Raw genomic sequence first — 18,530 nt, 5'->3', positions numbered from 1 at the left:
TGTGTCCCCCTCTCTCTTTGCCCTCCCCCACTCGCACTATGTCTCTCTTTCTCTCTCTCTCTCAAAAATAAATAAATAATTTATTTATTTATTTATTTATATTTATTTATATATTTATTTATTATAAATCATTAAAAAACAAAAAGAAAGAATCCTCATATATAAATGCTGATTGAGTAACTATATTTCCTTTCAAATTTACTTGAAGAAAAGCTGTTTCATAAATAAAATGTCAAAGTTACATAGCTTAGCATGAAGTATTAGTCAAATGTGTACATGCCTGCTGGCTAAAAATCGTGTTTGTAAGAATATGTTACTATAGCACATGACACTGATTTAAGTCCGATTTTCTTTTTATTAGAGGAATCGTAATTCTGAAATTCTTTGTTTTTATTTATAATTTTCTCCATGAAACCTGTTCTGATTATTCTATCCCACATGTCTGTCTCTTCTTATGGATAAAGTACAGCATCTAATTTTATATAACCATAAAATCCACACTGTTTGTTTTGTGCCTGTTTAATCTCTTTTAAAAAATTTTTTTTAAATGTTTTTATTTATTTCTGAGAGAGACAGAGACATAGCATGAGCAGGGGAGGGTCAGAGAGAGGGAGACACAGAATCTGAAGCAGGCTCCAGGCTCTGAGCTAGCTGTCAGCACAGAGCCCAACGCGGGGCTCGAACCCATGAACCATGAGATCATGACCTGAACTGAAGTTGGACGCTTAACCAACTGAGCCACTCAGGCGCCCCTGTGACTGTCTAATCTTCTAAATGGAGAGGGAGCTCTTTAGTGACAGAGTCAATGTCATATGTTTCTGCTCTTTTTCCTGTGATGTCTGGTATACTTCCTGGAAAGGCTCAAGGAAAATGCAGCTCATCTAATAAAATTCTTTAATCACAACTTAAATTAGTGATGAAACAATATCCTTATAGCTATGGTTATTAAATGCATATGAATATCATATAAGGATTTTATTTTTTAAATGTTATTTTTTGGTAAAACGTGAAATTTTGGAAATAACTGTAAAACTCTAATTGTGATGGTAATTTTAAATGTAAAGTTCTTTCTTAGAAATGTTGTTTTGCAGTGTAAGGATTAGCTAATTTAAAAACCTCATCTGTAACTCCTACCATAAGCCAGACACAGTGCTCTCAGCATTTCACAGAGATTAGCCCATTGAGTCTTTCTTATACTTTCAGTTGTATATTTTCTCAGCCATGACTCTGTATGTGCAGAGGGCTTAACCGAAGGATACAGTCATAGAGATTCAATGTTATTTGCATTTAGCATCAAGAGCAGTTACACTACATTCTTGGTTGTGCGTTATAAGTGAAATTTTAGCTCAAATTAAAATGTCTCCAGATTTAAGTCAAAGTTTGTGAGAAAGATCTCTGCTAGGGAGACATTGAGTTGCCTGTGATGTATGGAAAATGATAAACATGATTAACAGGAAGATCGTTTTTGTACTCTTATTGTACTGACATAGGCCTGATTGAAAGTAAATCTTTGAACAAGTTTGCTACAAAGCCTGCCTTCAATAAATTAAAAAAAAATTTTCTTTTGCTTCTCTTCTCCCTTCTAGGACATTAACAATACCCTTTGTCTCCTACCATCCCCCTTCACCAACCTAAAGGGGTCCTAATTTATCTGTGTAAATGAAAAATTCCAAATTGAAACAAATACGGCAGCTTTGTTAGTTGGTATTGAATGTTAAAAATAACCTGGATTTTGTGCACAGTTTTTTTTTTACCCTTTGAGAAGTGTTCTTTTTCTTCTGTCATTGAAAGGGTAAAAGCCCCTTCCAGGAGACAGAAGTCTTTGCTGAATGTTTTGAGGGACTAGTGAAGCTTTGATTAAAACCAGAAGGTGCCATGAGCATTACAACAAAACAAACTTTTATGTTGAAAATATGTTCATCTTTCAGTGAACAGCCTGTTTATTCCAAATGTCTTGCAAAATCTGATGGCTTTGGTATCAGGACACTACTGTTTGTAATCATATCCCGCATGTTTGTAGCTGGAGGATGCCATCGTCCGTGATTTTTAAAGAGAGTCAAAGATGTGGCCTTAGTGAGGATTTGTTATAAAAAAGGAATTAAAACATGCCCATAAATATAATATGTTTAGAAATGCTCATTCATTTATTCAATAAATATTTTTCTTGGCGCCAAGCGTCAGACAGTGCTCTGGGTGCTAGGGTAGGGTGCTGGACATGACAGGCGATCTTCCCTCTCTTGTGAAGGTTACATTCTTTTGCAGGGGTGGTTGCCAAGGGCTGGGGGTTGTTTGGAGAGAGAGAGAGAGAGAGAGAGAGAGAGAGAGAGAGAGAGAGAATATAAATAAATTAATGGGATGGTTTCCAAGAGTGGTAAAGTACTGTAACTGAGAATGGGGCTGGGACTCTTAGATTGGATGGTCAAGGATGACCTCACCATGAGGTTAGCCCCCGGATGACAAAAAGGAGCCAGCTGTGGGGAGAGGGCAGGGTGGGTAGGCAGAGGAAACGGCCAGCACAAAAACCTAGCGGTGGGGATGAGCTACTTGTAACGAGGGACAAAACAAATGCCAGTACCTGGGACAAGGGAGCACAGGTGATAGAATCTGATGATAGAGAAGGAAGGCAGGGGCCAGATAGACTATGGTGGATTTGGGTTGAAATTCAGTTGGAAACCCTTGGAGAGTTCCTTAACATGGTCTGATACATGGCTTAGAAAGATCACTTTGGCTGCTAGATACAGAATGGGTTACAATGGAGAACTATAGCAAAAAGTTGTTTGTTTGAAATTTCATTTGACACATGAATAATAAATAAATTACCTGTCTTGAACTTATATTGGGAAGTAAAGCAAATAATAAATCATTATTAAACAAAGGTTAGCTTGTGAGTAAAAAAGGAAACACTTTCAAAGTAATTCTCCATAAGGCTTGAAGCATAATTATAAAGGAAACATTTAATTATACCTTATCTATTCTGCTTGATTAATAATTTCAGTATATCTTCTCTGCTGGTTTAGCAAAGGGCATTTTGATGGGCATTAATTTGGCTTAGAATATGCAATTATCCTTCTGCATTTTGTTCTTGAAATTAAGTTATTCGGCTCCCTTAATTCTTTTTATTATTATTAATTTTTTTGTTTCTGGCTTTGCACAGAATAACACACACACAATTAAACAACTTCGTGTTTTAATTACAAATGGTTTTCTGTTTCTTGACTCTTGAGAAGTTAGCTTTGAAATGCTGTAATAATTATGTTGCTACAAAAGAGAAATGTTTAGTCATTACTGTATATGTAATTATAGCACGAAGGACACACACATGTGCATACATTTATAGGAAAGTGTGTTTTACATGCCAGAGGGACCATGGACCAGGACTTTATATATCCCTTGTTTAGGCATTGACTTTGGAATAAAAGCCTTTTTTTTGCTATTGATTTTAATACCACAGATCCCACCATTTAAACTGTTTCAAATATGAACAGGGCATATAATTTTATTTTGCAGAGCTTTACTATAGGGTCCTTAAATATTTTAAAACTTGAATATCCTGCAGAAGTGAATCTCTCTGGGTAGAGAAAGACAGCTGACTCCACCATAACAAACCTCGGCAAATTCTGACTTGAGAAGAGGCAGTGCTTTCCAAATCAGGGTGCATAACTATTCTCTACCTTCTGTTATTGGGAAGAAAGGATGGGTATTCATTCCCAGTTGAAGAGCATAATTAGGACCTCAGTGGGATTCCCTAACGTGGAAAACTGGTGGAGTTTCCAACTTCAGTGTTGCATTCACCAACTAAATATTTAGCAGGCACCTATTATATGCAAAGATATCTCAATTTGTGTTGCTCTCCCAATGAGCATCTTCACTGGCATTGACTCCACAACCCATGGCTCTACTGAATCTCCTCAGCCTATCCTTGAATCTCTACTTTTAATTAAGTGAAGTCATATAGTCCATTGTGGTTTGCAGAAATTTCTCACTACCTGAGTTTGGACAGGATAGACAACTGCACTTTGGAAAATTACTAAGAATCTTTGTGAGCTTCAATTTTAACCTCTATAAAATATGAATAATAATAATGCCGACCACATCAGTGATTTAATCAAGTAACATGAGTTTTCACATGCTACCTGGTGAGCATCCAGTAAAAGGTTCTGTGTGATGGTTATTGTTATGACCATTATTCCCTTTGGTACCATAGTGAAACCCAGCGGTAATTTGAAAAACATTTTTTGAGTGTCTAGCCTGGGCATTCACACATGTGCTCCATGGGTATCCCATAAACATGACTAAAATGGGATCCCAACTTCAAAGGAATGTGTAGTTTATGTGGGGACACATGAGCAGCACTGGCTGTATTACAAAAGAACGAGCATGAGCAGAAGCTTCATCTGTGTTTAGTCTATGCCAAGAGATGAAGGGCAGTGAGTTCTTGATGGAAGCCTCCTTGAGTTCAGGTTCACCATGGTCTCTGGTGGTCTCTGGGGTTAGTGAAGTACATGTTAACTGCCAGTTCTCTCCTAGGAATGCAATTCCTGCCTTTTGATTTAATCATTTCTGTTTTCTTTTCTTCCTTGGATTAAATGACTTCATCTTTTTCCTCACACTGATTTCTTTTCCATAGACTTGTAGTAAATGCCATTTTAGGTTTATACCTCCTCCTTTCTTTTCATGATGTGCTTCTTAATATGAATGTGTTTAATAAGGTCAGTTCTTCTCTAAGATGCCAACCAGACACTGTTTTACTCTTTGGGGTTTTGGACCTTTACCTACAGGCCTGGAGGGTGCTTGGCTCCTTGTATCTCTCGCTGGTCAGTCCAGCCAGGGTAATCTGAAGGCTAGTTAAGCCCATTTTATCAAATCACTTACCTGAATGCAAAGCCTAATTTCTTATTGATTACAGATGTTTCTTTTTAAAAAAAAATTTTTTTTTTCTGAGAGAGAGAGAGAGAGAGAATGAGCAGGGGAGGGTCAGAGAGAGAGGGAGACACAGAATCCAAAACAGGCTCCAGGCTCTGAGCTAGCTGTCAGCACAGAGCCTGATACGGGGCTCGAACCCAGGAACCATGAGATCATGACCTGAGCCGAAGTCGGACGCTTAACCAACTGAGCCACCCAGGCGCCCCAATTATAGATGTTTCTCACCTCTCATTTATTTCGGGGAAAAGTCATGTTCTTTTAAGTGAGGCCATTTTTGTGGTATTACTTGAAAAACCTCTTAAGATCACAGTGTCTTCTGTACAACCACAGAGGAAGGACTTGGCTCTCTGATATTTGCAAATAATACCACAAAGCTTTGTAGTTTCATGAAAAAAATAATAGAATTGGAGCCACAGGTTTACAGTATGCAAGGAGGAAATTTCCTGAGCAAAAACTTCCTAAGGGGAGGAGAACAATTTCCTAAGAGAACTAGAACAGTCTTGGTGTTTTTTGGTGGTCATTTTCAAACCTTTTCATAGGATTACTTAGGCCTTTCTTAGTGATCTGAGTGAATCCTTTGGGAAATTTGTGATGATTTGCTTTCGGTGTGGAATGAATCATGGTTAAAATGTACAGAGAGTGTGTCTCTCCGTTGCCTACCTTGAATATCTTTATAAAGTGAAAACAATTTGACCTCTTACGCTGCTTTTCATATTAAATTTACATACTGCTCTCGTGCATTTTGTAAAGGTACTTACTACATATGTTGTGCATTAATCACTGTCTTTTGATTGCCCCTAGGATCTGAGAATCAAACCCCATGAGGGATTTTTTTATCCTGTTGCTTCATAACTTGAAGACAGGTCATGGCAGGGTCCCCAGTGTTCTCATTCTTGGAACAACTGAGTTCATACAGAAAGATGCAAGATGAGCTACATGGACTTTTTTGTTCTGTCTCTTCAGACAGGACAGGACGGTCAAGTGCAGACCATGTGCGCCAACTCCCTTTTTCACTTTTCTGTTCTCCAGCCTTATAGACATGTCTTCTTTCCATGCCAGCTCAGTTTTTTCCTCCCCGAAATCTTTTCAGTAATTCAGAGAAATTTCTCAGAGAAGGTAGAAGGCTGAACTTTATCTTCCCGGCAAATTCAGAGACAGAAGTATAATAATCACTTAATTAACAATTATAAGGCTCAAGGCTGAACTGTTTATTGCCTGTGCCATTTGGATTCATTGGTGCCAGTGTTCTACATATTTTGAACATCACCATTGATATATTTTTATTAGCAAAGTAACATGTGTTTATTATATGAAATTTGAAAAATACAGAAAAAGACAAATTTAAAATGTAAGCCCCTTTATTTTTTAAAAAAATTTTTAACGTTTTTTTATTTTTGAGACACAGAGAGAGAGAGAGACAGCATGAGCTGGGGAGGGGCAGAGAGAGAGGGAAACAAGAATCTGAAACAGGCTCCAGGCTCTGAACTGTCAGCACAGAGCCCAATAAATGTAAGCCCCTTTAAAGGTCTTGCTTATTTCTTAGGTAAATTCCTAGAAACTTTATAATTTCTATGCTATTTTGAATGTGAGTTTTATTATGTTCTGTGGATTATAATGTTAGTTTAGAGAAGTGTCTTTGTTTTATCTAAATTGGTTATATATTCAGCAGCTTGCTGAATGGCAGAGAGACAGAGGGAGACACAGAATCTGAAGCAGGCTCCAGGCTCTGAGCTGTCAGAACAGAGCCTGATGCGGGGCTTAAACCCACAAGCTGTGAGATCATGACCTGAACCGAAGGCAGATGCTTAACTGACTGAGCCACGCACGTGCCCCTGGTTTTAATCATTTATTGATTCTAATCATTTCTAGATAAAAAAAATTTATCTTCTTCTAATTCTTACAACCTCATTTTTTTCTCAAAGCATTAGCTAGGAATTGCCATGCTGTGTGCTTATTTTTAAGTTTATTTATTTATTGAGAAAGAGCCTGCAACTGGGGAAGGAACAGAGACAGAGAGAGAAAGAGAGAGAGCACGTTACACATCCCAAGCACGTTCCACACCACAAGTGCAGAGCCTGATGCAGGGCTCAAACTCTGGGAGATCATGACCTGAGCTAAAGTCAGATGTTCAACCATTGGAGCCACCCAGGCGCCCCACCATACTATGTTAAGCACTGGTGGTAATAGTGGGTATCCTTGTCTTGTTCCTGATCTTAAAATATCTATATTTTCTGGGGCACCTGGATGGCTTAGTCGGTTAAGCGTCCGACTTTCACTTAGGTCATGATCTCACGGTTCGTGGGTTCGAGCCCCGCGTCGGGCTCTGTGCTGACTGCCAGCTCAGAGCCTGGAGCCTGTTTCAGTCTGTGACTCCCTCTCTCTCTGACCCTCCTCTGCTCACGCTGTCTCTCTCTCTCTCCTAGAAATAAATAAAACCATTAAAAAAAATATCTAAATTTTCTCTATTAAGTGTAATGACTTTTGGAGAATTCTACTATTTCCTAATTTTAAGTCCTGCATAAGTAGTGTATTAGCTTTCTCTGATTACATAACACATTCCAATAAACTTAGTAGCGTGAAACAGCACCTACTTTAAAATATCATAGTTCTGCGGGTCAGAGATCTGGGTAGGTTCAACTGGGTTCTCTTCCCAGGGAACTGAAAACAAGGTAAGAGCAGGCTTGGGCTCTCACCTAGTGGCCTGGGAGAAGAATCTTCTTCAAAGGTCATTCAGGTTTTTGGCAGAATCCAGCAGCTGCAGACCTGAGGTCCCCATTGTCTGGTTGGCGGGCAGCTGCTCTCTGGCTTCTTGTGCTACCAGCTGGAGAAAGCTCTCTTCCTTTTTTTTTTTTTTTTTTTTTTAGTTTACTTATTTATTTATTTTGAGAGAGAGAGTGCTAGAACAGGGAAGGTACAGGAGGGGACGAAGGGCGGAGAGGGAGAGAGAATCCCAAGCAGGCTCTGCAGTGTCAGTGCAGAGTCTGGTGCAGGGCTTAAACTCAGGAACTGTGAGAACATGAAACCAAGAGTCAGATGCTTAAGTGGCTGAGTCACCCAGGTGCCCTGAAAGTTCTCTGCTTTCATTTATTTATTTAAAAAAAAATTGTTTATTTATTCTTGAGAGAGAGAGAGAGAAAGTGAGAATGAGTGGGGAAGGGGCAGAGGGAGACACAGAATCCAAAGCAGACTCCAGGCTCTGAGTTGTCAGTGCAGAGCCTGATGCAGGGCTCAAGCCCACTAACCATTAGATCATGACCTGAGCCAAAGTCGGACACTTAACTGACTGAGCCACCCAGGAGCTCTGAAAGTTCTCTGCTTTTAAAGGAACTCATGTGATTATATTAGGCCCACCTGGATAGCCTTACTGTGTCACCTGTGTCATACAACATAATTATGGGAGTTATGTCTTATATTCACAAATCCAGGGATTAGGAGCATTGCCCACAGGGGTTGGAACATTAGGAGGCCATTTTAGATTTTTTTTTTTTTTACCAGAAGTAAAGCCTCTGTTAAGTACTGTTACATTTTTGTTTATATTCTTCCATGGTTTTCTCAAAGCATATGCACATGTATTAGAGAGGCCATATTAAAAGTGTGGCTTTGGGATCCAAATTATCTCTACTAACGATTTGACCTTGAACAAACTTATCAACATTTTTTGGTCTCTTTTTACTTATCATTGAAATGGGAATATTGGTACTACCTGATCAGAAGACACATAGTAATTATGCAATAAGTTCTAGCTATTGTGATAATTATTATGTTAATCAAACCGAAATGCTATTATTTAATAATTTTTATTTTCTTAACTGTAACATACTTTATCTGTAAATGTTCTTAGGCAATGCCATTTTAATGGCTGCAAGCTATTCCATTGTGTAGGTAGACTGTAACCAATTTTGTTGGGTGTTGCTTCTATTTTTCTGTTTTATAAACAACACTGAGATGAACATCCTATATATTTTTGCACACTATTTCTACTTACTTGATTAGAAGAAATTCATGGACATGGAATAGGTTTTTCAAGGGGAGCTATCTTATGAAGACTTGTAATGTATTTTATCAAACTGCCCTACAGTAAGAATGAACCAACTTGCGTGTGTCCCTCTCTTCCCCCAAGAAGTTTTGCTTACTTTTTAAATGATGGAATAATACTGGTAGAGAGTGAGCTCTAGGGGTAAGTACCTTAGAGCAGTGGAAGGAGGAGAAATAGTTCAATTTGGAACTCATGGGGAAGTTGTCATGAATAAAAGTCTGAGTTGGAGACATGTTTTGGGGGAAAGGAGAATGTGAAAGACAAATATAAGTTCTTTGGACTAATAAGGAAATGAAGAATCCGAGAGTTGGAACTCCACATAGCATTCAGACGTGACATAAAGTTCAATTTAGAAAACATTTTTTTGTGAGAATTACTAACATTGCAACAGAATTTTACTTCAGTTAATTTCTTTGTGTCGGTAGCGCAGTATTTTAAGCTAGTTTACACAATGGGTAGATTCTGCATTGCTATGGCGAGCTATATTCTGGGCTCTAAATGATAATTTACACCTGAGTGATATTTCAAACATTTGTAAATCAGGGACTGTCATTTAAAAAGAGATCCAGAGGGCTTACATTTGTTCATTTCATTTATTTCATTCATGTTCACACGTTGTCCTGATGCACTCCTGACTCTTGGGAACTCTACACCTAGCATATCTAAAAGTGGCATCCAATCCAGCAAACGTATGAACAGCAGATTTCTGAAGAGCAGATCTCAGCAATACTTCTGGCATGCAGAGATACAGGTGTGGCTGCTGGAATATAAGCAGTGTATGGATTGCTTCATGTTGGTGATGCCTTTCAGGCAAATGCTGCTTAACAGAGACTGGTGTAACTTAATGAGGACACTTGTTCAAAGTGAGTGAGAGCTTCTCCATCCCTGTGCTTGTCGCTTTCAACTCCCTCTCACACCACACTCAGCAGTCGCATACACTGGATGAGTTAGTTTATCCCAGAACATTGGAGCAAGGTTACTCCATCTGGCTACAACTAAGTGAAGGAAAGGATAAATGCATACTATCTACAGTAATACTGGACTTTTACCAATTCCTTTTTTTAAGTTTATTTATTTTGAGAGAGAGAGAAAGAGCTTGGGAGGGACAGAGAGAGAGGGAGAGAGAGAATCCCAAGTAGGCTCCATGCTGTCAGTGCAGAGCTTGATGTGGGACTTGTTCTCACCAAGTGGACTCTGTAGGTTCTGTGGGATCGAGACCTGAGCTGGAACCGAGTCAGACACTTAACTGACTGAGCCACTCAGGTACCTCAAGACTTTTATTAGCTCTTAAAGTGACTCCAGGACCAGAAAATCCCAATACTATCAACTATAGCAATGATAACTATAATAATTATGGTAATGTCCGTATGCAAATGCTGGATATATTTTTTAAGGAACTTATTATGCACCTGACACAATACTAAGTGTTTAAATATGTTATTTTAGTTAATCTTAATTACTTAAAAAATTTTTGTAAATTCTCATTTTACTGATAAGGAAATTAAGGCACAGAGAGGTTAAGGAATTGCTGAAGGTCACATTGCTAATAAGTGATAGAACCATGTTTTAAACTCAAGACTGACTCTAAAATCTGCATTTCTTTAAAAAAGCACGTAAGCTTTAAAATTTTTTTAAAATAATGTTAGGGGTACTGAAGAGTTTGCAGCATTATTTTGGAGAGTTCCTGCATGTCCTTTACCCATTTTTCTCTACAATGAGCAGGGAAGGGCCAGAAGGAGAGGGGGACAGAGGATCTGAAGTGGGCTCTGTGCTGACAACAGAGATCCTGATGCTGGGCTCAATCTCAGAGCCATGAGATCATGACCTGAGCCGAATCAGACACTTAACTGACTGAGCCACTCAGGTGCCCCAGTTTCTTCTAATATTAACATTGTGCCTTCCCATAGTACAATTATCAAAACTAAGACAATCACATTAGTACAATACGATCAACCTAAATAAAAACTTTATTTGGATTACCAGCATTCCTACTTATGTCGATTTTCTGTTTCAGTGTCCAATTTATGATTCAGCATTATGTTATCATGGCGGCATTCATTGTCATGTCTCCTTGGCCTTTCCTTGTCTTTCATGACTTTGACAGTTTTGAAGAAATCTTGGATTATTTTGTAGGAAACCCCTCAGTTTGGATCTGCCTGATAATAAAGCTGCTATTCTCAACTTCCAGGCCTCTCAATAAAGATTTATTGTGTTTCCTAGATGAATATAGTATTTTTGTATAATTAGTTTATATTTGTGTGGTTTGATGGACAGTATCATTTTGAGCCCCTGGAATTTTGAGGAGCAAAACTTTGTACAGACAGCAGAATCCCCTCCACTGCTTCTTCTAGAAGGACCTCTGCAACCAGAATCTCTTACTTGTTTTCCATCCCCAGATGGTGCCTTGGCCATTCAAGGGGCTGGAGGCCTGAGGGGTTGTCCTTGAATGTGCTTACATCTGGGCTGTGGGTGCCTGTTTCTCTCTATCTGGTTCAAGTTCCTTCATGCCCGTCACTTGAGCCAGGAATTAGAACTGAGTTTTAACTGTTCAAAAAAAATTTTTTAATGTTTTATTTATTATATATATATAGAGAGAGACAGTGTGAGCAGGGGAGGGTCAGAGAGAGAGGGAGATACAGAATCTGAAACAGCCTCCGAGCTGGCTGTCAGCACAGAGCCCCATGCAGGGCTTGAACCCACGAACCGTGAGATCATGACCTGAGCTGAAGTCGGACACTTAATTGACTGAGCCACCCAGGCTCCCCTAGTTTTAACTGTTCAGATAAGAAATCAATTCCTCATTCTTTACCACAAGACTTCTGTAATAGAGACTGAGAAATACAAAGTTAGAAGTGTGCCTTTTTGATGGCCTTGGCAAAGTCCCTGTTGTCGCTGAGCCATATAGAGAGGAAAGCAGCAGGATAAAACATTTCTGTCAAAAGCTTCAAGCAAGTTGGCAAGGTCATGCCCCATGTATGCAATAGGGAAGTTTGGTTTTCCTTTCTTGGTCTAAAATCCTTTATGACTTGAAATGTCTGCAGAATAATGGCCAAATCCTTTTGGCAGAGAAGTCCCTTCTATGATACCCCAGCTTGCTTCACAGTGCTTCCTTGTGGGCTTTGATTATAGGACTTACACAGCTCCATTTATGCTTTTATGAGGATGAAGGTCCTCCCATTAGAAAAGAAGGGCCTAATAATTCTTGACATCTCTAAATGCCTAGTACTGATTTATAATAGATGTTTTACCAATGCTTCTAGAATGAGTGCATATCTGCATAGGCTACCCCTTTTGTTATGTAGGTCAGCAGAAATGTAAAGAAGACATTGAAAGTGCTACTTTAATGATAAATAGAAGAAAGACAAGACATTTGATTATCCTGAGTGCCATTTTTTTTTTTTTTTTTTTTTTTTTTTTTTTTTTTNCTACTTTAATGATAAATAGAAGAAAGACAAGACATTTGATTATCCTTTTTTTTTTTTTTTTTTTTTTTTTGCTGTCTGTGTCAGTGGCAAGGCAAATTCTAATTGCCTAGAATTTATCTGCCTTAGTTCCTGAACAATGTCTTACCACAGGAGGATAGGAATCACAGTAGGATTTTAGATATTATAGATCTTATCTTGTCCCAGCTGGATGTTAAATAGCTAGCTGTCGGGCAAATCACTTTTCTCCCTGGCCTCAGTTTTTGTCCTTGTGAAATGAACAAATTAGGTACATGATTTTTAAGGTCCTTTCCAGTCCCAATCTTTAATCTTCTCTATAATAAAATACTTGTCTTAAGTGTCAGTCAGAGGTAGATTGTAAGAACTCCATTCAAAACCCTACACTTTGAACAAAATGCAGAGAATTTTTTTTTATTGCTTAGGTATACCTAGGATAACCATCACGGCTTAATTGAAAAGTTCATGTATATCCTCCCAAGTGCTTCTTAATGTATGAAAATGGTACGCAGTTCCAACTTGCAAGATCAATATCAGGATGCCTAAACTGAAGCAGTCCAGGGCTATTGCAATACTTAACTTTGTTCCTCTGACATGCTCAAAGATGTTACCAGGTACCCGCAAAGCAATTCTGATGCTAACTGCCTGGAGTTATTTCAGATCTCACAGATTAGGGGCACCATCTTCCTCCAGATTGCCCTCATTTCAGACACTAACTGCAAGCCTGAGGATTCCCAGGCCCCTTGCTTTTCTGACCAACTGGCTACAAAAATTCAAGGGTTCCCACTTCACCTTCAAATTTGTTAATTCTCAGGAATGACTCACAGAACTCAGAAAATACTATGCTCATACTTACAGTTTTATTGTGAAGGATACCTACGAGGCTAGCCAAAAGAAGACACCCACGGGATGAGACCTGGGGGGGTCCCCAGCATCAAGCTTCCATGTATCCGCAACCAACAAAGCTCACCTGAGCTTTGAGTGTCCAGTTTTTATTAGGTTTCATTACCTACCCATGAATGATTGAATCATTGACCCTGTCAATCTCCAGGAGGTCAGGCTTATTAGCTCATGGCCCAAAGCCTCAACCCACCACAGATCTTCCTCAATTTATGATGAGATTATGTCCTGATAAACCCATTGTAAATTGAGAGTGTTGTCAGTCAAAATGCTTTTATTTTTTTAAACTCTTTTCCTTTTTTAAGTTTATTTATTTTACTTAGAGAGAGAGAGAGAGGTAGCACATAAGTGGAGGAGGGGCAGAGAGAGAGGGAGAGAAAAAGAGAGAGAGAGGGAGAATCCCAAATGGGCTCCTCACTGTCAGAGCAGAGCCTGATTTGGGGCTCAAACTTATGAACTGTAAGACCATAACCTAAGCCAAAATCAAGAGTTGGATGCTTAACTGACTAAGCTACCCAGGTACTCCCCAAATGCTTTAAATATATCTAACCTACTGACCATGATAGCTTGGCCTCGCCTACCTTAAACATGCTCAGGACAATTACATTAGCCTATAGTTGGGCAAAATTATTTAACACAAAGCCTATTTTATAATGGTGTTCAATATTTCCTGTAGCTTATTGAATACTGTACTGAAATTAAAAAAAAAATAGAACAGTTGTATGGGAACAGAAGGGTTATAAGTATCATTTTGTGTACCTTGGTGACAGAGTGGCTGACTGGGAGTTTTGGCTCACTGCCACTTGCTGCCCAGCATCACAAGAGAGGCTCATACCATGTATAGCTAGCCTGGGAAAAGAACAAATTCAGAATCTGAAATACCATTTCTCCTGAATGTGTACAGCTTTTGTACCATTTTAAAGTTGAAAAATCACAAGTTGAACCATCATAATTGAAGGACCATCTGTAATTACACGAGCAGTCTTTCCAGCATGGCCTGTCCCCATCCTGAAATTACCTACGGGTCTCCCAGGAATCACCTGTCTAGCATAAACACCCAGGATTCCAGGGGCCCACCATGAATAATAAAGACATACCCATCATTTAGGAAATTCCAAGGCTTTAGAGGCTCCCTCCCGAGAATCAGGGACAATGGCCAGCCAAATTCTTTATTATACCACAATACTAAAAGTAGCATAACAATATTTTGTGTTTTTGCCTTGAAATCTTAGAAACTGTCCCAATTTAATAGTTATAAACTGGAAGCAGTCTTCTGAAATTGGTGATATGCTTATATAATAATTCTTCACATAGTGATTATACCAAAGAGACTTGGTTTGTTACTGTGACTTATTTATACCAGATGAACAGTATGTCTTTAAAAAATAAAAACAAACAAATTTAAAAAAACCCCATCCAGGTCCTGTTCTGTACTGCAAGAACTATACATAACTTAAGTTATTCATTAGAACTAAAACATTATTGTGAGACCTGTATTTGAAAGCGATATCCTATTCAGTGACAGAAAATTGAAGACAACCAATACTTTTTTCTGAGAGGCTCCTGAAGTTTCAGGTTAATGTAGCATCAAACTCAACACTATACTGAGATCCTAGGGGGCAGGAGCTTTCCCGAACCTCCTCCATGAGCATGATTCATTTCTGGAGAGAGTCTTACATGAGATGATTGAATCCTACTGGGCATGTGCTGAGGCTTTTGCCTTTTTCCTCCCCCTTAAATAGTTTATTGTCATGTTGGTTTACATATAACACACATTGCTCATCCCAACAAGTGCTCTCCTCCATGCCCATAACCCCCCAGTCCCCTCTACCCCACCCCCCCATCCCTCAGTTTGTTCTCAGCATTCAAGAGTCTCTCATGCTTTGCCTCCCTCCCTCTCCCCAACTATTTTTCCCTTTCTTCTCCCACTTCATCCTCCATTAACTTCCTCCTAATCCACCTATATGTGCAAAAATATGATATCTGTCCTTCTCTGCCTGACTTATTTCACTCAGCATAACACCCTCAAGGTCCATCCATATTGCTACACATGGCCAGATTTCATTCTTTCTCATTGCCATGTAGTATTCCATTGTATAGATAAACCACATCTTCTTGCTCCATTCATCAGTTGATGGACACTTAGGCTCTTTCCATGTTTTGGCTATTGTTGAGAGTGCTGCTATGAACATTGGGGTCCATATGCCCCTATGCATCAGCACTCCTGTATCCCTCAGGTAAATTCCTAGCAGTGCTATTGCTGGGTCATAGGGGAGTTCTATTGTTAAGTTTTTGAGGAACCTTCACACTGTTTTCCAGAGGGGTTGCACCAGCTTACATTCCCACCAACAGTGTAGGAGGGTGCCCATTTCAGGGCTTTTGCCTTTTGCTTTGTCTGGCATCATTTGTCAGCCATAGAATGATTGAAATATGAGGTATAAATTGACACATATAACTTGTATAAGCCTAACACCCATTTGCCACAGATATCCAGGGTCCCAAACAGTTTTACCTACAGATCTTCGTGAATATTGTGGAGCAGGGCAATAACACCAGTGACTTGGCTTGGAATGAAGCTTCATTTTTATAACCTTTATAATAGAGGTCCTCAGGACTGGACAAATGAAAAGAATGAGATCACCACAGATATAATTGGTGAGCAAGCTACAAGTGAGGCAGTAAACAATATCTCGGTCAGCAGCACAGCAAGGAAATATTCATGACAGGCATCGTGATCTGTGAGAGGAATGGGAATGAGGTGCCTTCAGTGAAGCAAAAGTTTGGGGTCCGTAGTCAGTTAGGAGACATTTCACGGATGGGTTACAGTAACACATGAAAAGGGATAGAATGTACTTGTGTTCATGGAAGAAATGACCAGGACTTTTCCATAAAATCGATGGAGCACTCAGTCTGCTTCATAAAAGCCAAGTCTTGCAGAACTGTGAACCCTTGTTAAGGATAAATGATAGTATAGCTGATGGGTCCTTTTTAGTAGAGCATTTTGACACATTCTCAGAAGTTTTCTTACACTTTACTGCAAGCCATAGTCTTCAGCAACAAAGGCAGCAGATGTAAGTTTTAGTAGCAACTGTGAATTTTTAGGCAATTAGTAATTTTTTTCTCAGAAAGAACATCAGCTCAACCTAATGACTGTATATTCTACATTGTAAAACTGTTGTTTTTATTTAAGAGTTGGGTTTTTGTGATTTTTGAAAAAGCTGTGGGAATCTTTAGAAATTTACATGGCATAGAGGCAATAAGCTTTCATATTTTAGTAAGTTTGATTTTTAGACAATGATTGATGGTCCCTCAGTCTTAACTGTAACTAACAAAAGAATTTAGTGCAATTTATTATTATTATTATTATTATTATTATACTGATACAGCAGTAAGTGATTGACTTTTTGAAGTCTTAGGGAAGTAACAATTAATGAAATATAAAAAATGTCATCATAAATGCATCCCTAAAATTGTACCAAAGAGATACATCAGTGACTTGCTTATGCTAAATGTTCAAGGCCCAAACTTACCACTTAAAATAACTTAGTCTTTTACCATAATAGGTAAGTAAGTAAATAAGTAAAATAAAATTAATTTTAAAGGATTTCCCCTTGGGTCACTTGGGTAGCTCAGTCTGTTAAGTGTCTGCTCTTAGTTTTGGCTCAAGTCATGATCTCAAGGTTCAGGAGTTCAAGCCCCTCATCGGGCTCTGTGTTGACAGTGTAGCACATGCTTGGGATTCTCTTTCTCCCTCTCTCTCTGCTCCCACCACCTTGTTCTCTCTCTCAAAATAAATAAATAAACTTAAAAATGTTTTTTAAAAGATCTCCCCTCACCCCCACTTAAGACCCCACAACTCATTAAATCTGTCTTCTATTGGATGTTGAACATAACAGTATCATGAACTTGATGAATTTTAGCTATTCATTTTTAATGGTGGTGTGGCCATTGAAGTAAAGGGATAGTTTTGTGCATTATAGAGAAGGTTGTATGCCAATTAATAATTAGTCACCCACTATGTGCCCCACCCAGTGTACAATAATAATCATGGCCCTCCATGGGCCCTAAACTTTCTTAGTTATTAATTTCTTCATTTGGTATTTATTGAGTGCCTGTTATGTACCAAGTATTGAGTTTGGCACTGGGGATAACAGGGTCCACAAGACAGATGAAGTCTTTTTCTTGACGGGGTAGATGGAGCTGTAGCATCTGCTTTTGAGGCAGTTGAAGAATAGATAATGGATATCTTTTTATTTTTAAAAGCACACTCATTTCATTAAAAATTCTCATTAACTAACAAATTATTATCCTAGAGCTTAGAGGATGCTTCAGAAAATCTTTATGAACTTCTATAATAATAAACTAAGTTTGCTAGTTGGAAACTTCTCTTTGGAAAAACAGTATGTTTCAGAGCAGAAGTTTGCTGCTACAGTCTGCTTTTGCTATTGAAACAGTGTTGCCAACAGTCAAAGTAGTTGTTTGCTCCTGAAACAGTACGCCTCCAATACAACCACTCATTTCCAACTGGGTATTTTCTCTTTAACTCCTAGATTAATTGCTAATAATTACCTTAATTATGACATTTTAGATAACAAGTTCTTGATTAGGATGAAAATGTCTTATGCATCTATCGTTGCCAATGTTTAAAGCATAATCCACTTGTGGTACAGGACCCTACCTGACACTTAGATCTGTTGTTATGGGCACAAAAGATTTGGAGCAAGGTATTTAATAGCATACGTTCCTGATTTTCACAAAAGATACTAGTGAAATGCATTAATAGAAATACTGAGTGAGAGAGTGTTAGAATTGTAGCAGGATTCTTGCAGAGAGTCATGACACGGAGGCTTTGTAATGTCCGGGACGTGACTTCAGTTGTGCTGGCACCACTCAGTTGGGTTCATTCCTGAAAAACTCAGCACCAAACGTTACATGGCATAGTTTTTTATTTCTTTGTCTCTCATATATGGTAACACACCCAATCATGTAGTCTGATTAAGTAGTCTGAGTTTACAAGGTCATGAGGGATGTTGTCAAGTAGGTGCATAGCCAGGTTACCTTGGAGTTTTCTCTCCCTTTTTTTCTCTCCTTAGGGAGGGGACCCTACCACAGAATCAGCTAGAAAGAACACTTATAGATAAGGGCAGAAAGAGATAGAAACCTAATGAGTTAAAAATGAGATCTGTGAATGCCAAGGAGACCAACACGTGCATCCTTACTCACCAGCTGCA

At 38.8% G+C, this 18,530-nt stretch overlaps 1 protein-coding gene across 1 annotated transcript in view; it reads left to right on the top strand.

Annotated features, from left to right (window-relative positions):
• Positions 1 to 18,530, top strand: part of PTGFR (prostaglandin F receptor) — a 44,290-nt gene that overhangs the window by 14,286 nt on the left and 11,474 nt on the right. The window lies entirely within an intron of this gene.

Source organism: Hyaena hyaena, unplaced genomic scaffold, assembly GCF_003009895.1.
Source record: "Hyaena hyaena isolate Hyena2069 unplaced genomic scaffold, ASM300989v1 scaffold_1000, whole genome shotgun sequence".
Taxonomy (NCBI): domain Eukaryota; kingdom Metazoa; phylum Chordata; class Mammalia; order Carnivora; family Hyaenidae; genus Hyaena; species Hyaena hyaena.
Note: the sequence above shows the minus strand (reverse complement) of the source record. Positions and strands in the feature narration are given on the sequence as shown.